We start from the raw sequence: 3739 nt of genomic DNA, 5'->3' as shown, positions 1-3739 counted from the left end.
TTTATTTATACAGACATTACTTTTGTATGTCCATATGGCTGCCTCATCATGCTTTATGATTCCGAAGGTGAAAACAAAAACCTTTTACCTGTTTGTATTTCCAACTGACAATTCTCAGATTTTTGCCAAACACAGTACCTACACATTGACTAGAATAACATATGAGTGTTACTGTGTGSAATGACAACACTTTGATTATCTACAATAGGGTAGCTTAGACCTTGACACCTTGTTACTCCACACAATAAAGTATGGGAGCGGTGTACTGTACTATGTTTTTGAGCTTCAGTGAGGGTCCTTTTATCACATTGACAGTGATTATATGAGGAACTGCAAWGTTTTTTTTAATGGCTGAGCGGTACTACAGATGTAGGATCTTAATTTGATCACCTGGTTGCAGGAGAAATTTCCTGGTTTAAGAAGGCTTCTGAAGTTTGTAATTTCCACTTTGAAATGTCAAACTTGTCCATTAATTATAATCCACATAACAATTCACATTTCTTGTTGCTGCAGGATTATTTTCCTGCTGTAGCAAACTGGCTCAAATTAAGATCCTACATCTGTAGGCTACCCTGCCAAATTTCAGGTGGCTGAAATTTTGGACATTTTACATATACTACATGATAGACTTTTGTATAAAGAAATAATCCCACAGATCTCAAATCATTAGTCACCAAACAAAGGATCAATCACAAACAAACGCTTTGTCAGTCAGCAACAGTGGCGACCTGTCGTTCAGGGCAGGTGGTGCTTTTGAGCCCCACATTTATAGCAAAAAAAAGCAGTTCTTTGGGGGGGTTGCATATTTTGGTATTAATACGTGTCACACATCAGTTTGCAAACAATGTAAAAAATAAAATCATAATAATCATAATAATCATTGAGTTAATAAAGCTGCATACAAACATGGTCTATTTTTTGCTCTCTTGAGTAAGGCAGCTCCAAAATGCAGATGTTTCAGTCTAGCTCAGTGCTTTCTGTGGTGGTGGTGCAGCCAGCGGAAAATACGGAGCGTAGGGGTTGGCAGTGTTCTCTAGTTGCGCCTTAATTTGCTCAGTTTTCTGTCACTCATGGGGACACTACGTCACCGCCAACTCTAAGCCCCTTGGGTGCTGCCATAGAGTTACATTAGAAGTGCCCATCCAAGAAGGCTCAAGGTCATTGGCCACAGATAAAATGTCAAATCACGTTATATCTACAGTAGCTTTGAATGGACTGATCATGTCAATGTCATACTTTCAAAATCTTAGCTAGCAGTCATCATCATTAATCAAGTCGACAATCTACAGGGAAATCCTTTTTAATCCTTGTCATATGAAGATAAATAATAGATAAAAACGTATCGGTACTCATCGGCCATTGGACATAAACACTACACATCAAGTTGGAAATCGCAAATTCAACAATGGTTTGGAAGGAATCAGTGGCTAACTGCAAGCATTGCAAAACAATCACTAGCCTGCTATTCAGTGGAGTGGCTGTGTGGTCCCAAGTCTGGGTTTAAGGTTCTATTTTCCACGCTTAAAATGATAAACATTCAACATCGGCCATGCTGTCAATCCAGCATGATTTCTGCCGCGCTCAAAACAACTGTTAACTCGGAACTGAGAAATCTGACTTCAGTGAGTTCAAGACAACTGGAAACTCGGGGAAAAAACAAGCTCCGACTGGGAAAATACGTTTTGAACGGTCATCCAACTCAGAATTGTTAGTCGGGAACTCGGGCCTCTTTCTAGAGCTACGACCTGAAGATCCCTGACGCGTTCATGATTCAATCTTGTTTTTTTCTGAGTTCCCAGTTGTCTTGAGAGCACCATAAATCCAGAGAATGCCAGACTTTGATGACAAAACTTGTCCACAAATGACCACTGCGCCACCTTCCTGTTCAAGTGAGCACAGCACAATAAGGTGAGTCCAAAAATGTATTGTATGCTGCTGCATAAATTATGTAATATGACAGGGAGATATGTATACTGTTGCTAAGAAAGTAATACTAAGTGTATGTTGTGTAGTAAGCTGTTAGTAACCGATGTGCCTCACCCTAATAATTTGGTCCATTTTCCCCTCTTAATTTCACCTACTGTTCTGACTTGGTGGTACACATGTAGCCCATAACCTGTTTTAGAGAAATGTAATCATCGAATATTGGAAGAGCTTTCATTGTCTGCTTATATGCCCCCTTTATTTATTATATGGTTTTGACTTGTTGTACAGGGAGAACACTGTAAGAACAGCCCATGTTCTGAATTCTGTCGCTGTACATTTCAAAAGTGCTCAACAAATAGTTATATTGACTACGTCCGTCCTAGATCGCTCATTAATGTCTTAATCGAAATTACGGATTGCCTCTTATCCGCTTGTCGTCCCCTTATGCCATAGTTTGTACATCTCAATTGTCAGTAGAAACCACATTTGTTTAAGCAAGTCAGCCATATCAGCTATGTTTTTTTAAAAGGCAGTAAATGAGMCTGAATGAAATGTTTAGCTGCCAGACAAGGCTCAGCTGATAGCCAGGTGTAGCAGTGGTAAGGTGTTGGGACTGCTGTTGGGACAGATTTAAGTAGGTCTTAACAGTTTGTGGGCTCAAGAAGAGGCAATGGGTTAAACAAGAGGCAATTATGCTAAGCTTTGGTTTGGAATTCCCCTTCCTGTAACTATATCTGGCCTGCCAGCCATGTACATACCGTACATACAGTGCCTTTGGAAAGTATTCAGACCCCTTGACTTTTTCCCCATTTTGTTACGTTACAGCCTTATTCTAAAATTGATTAAATCGTTTTTCCCCCCCATCAATCTACACAGAATACCTCATAATGACAAAGCAAAGACAGGTTTTTAGAAATTGTTGCATATTTATATTGTCAGGCGTGTGCGTACCTGTGCTGAAGTCAACTTTATTTCGGCAGGAGAGATATACAGACTGACGCAACTCCGTCCAAAAAACCTCCAGCCAACAAGGCAAAGTGTATAATGCGCAAAACAGTCACAACACATCAAATGTATACAAAACAGGCTTCGTGAAAATAACACGGGAAAAATGCACACAAGCCTAGTGCGTTCAAAAACACATAACACACAAACAATCTTCRACAAAGACATGAGGGGGAACAGAGGAATAAAGACATGTAGTGTAATTGGGGAATGAAAACCAGGTGTGCAAGGAACAAGACAAAACAAATGGATACATGAAAAATGGAGCGGCGATGGCTAGCAAGCCAGTGACGTCAACCGCTGAAAGCCGCCCGAACAAGGAGAGGAGCCGACTTCGGCGGAAGTCGTGACATATATATATATATTGTGGAAGGACCACCAGAGGGCAGACTGGACTCACGGATAGTAGCCCAACTAGGCATGTGAGTCAAGGGGACCTGAGGCAATTAAGCACAGCTGATGGTATATAATGACCTATTATCTTTTCCCTACAAGAGAGAGGAGGGAACCAGCAAGAGGGAGGAAAAACCTATCTCTGGAAGATGGCTACCAAGAGAGAGAAGCTAACAACGAAGAACCATTAAGACGGTGACAAACACATGACTTTTGTTGTAGTTTAAAGATAATTGTGTTCCTGTTTCATCTGGAGAAGAAGATGTATGTTTTTCCTTGGGAGATTCATTGATTATGGTGGAGTGTTTGTATTGACCAAAATCCCTCAATAGAGAACTGTGTTCAATCAAGAAAACCTACTCCTGACTCGTTTATTCCACCTTTCCGCTTTAGAGTGACGCCAAATTACTTGGTC

This window comes from Salvelinus sp. IW2-2015, unplaced genomic scaffold (assembly GCF_002910315.2).
Source record: "Salvelinus sp. IW2-2015 unplaced genomic scaffold, ASM291031v2 Un_scaffold3228, whole genome shotgun sequence".
NCBI lineage: Eukaryota > Metazoa > Chordata > Actinopteri > Salmoniformes > Salmonidae > Salvelinus > Salvelinus sp. IW2-2015.
This window is presented reverse-complemented; position numbering follows the sequence as displayed.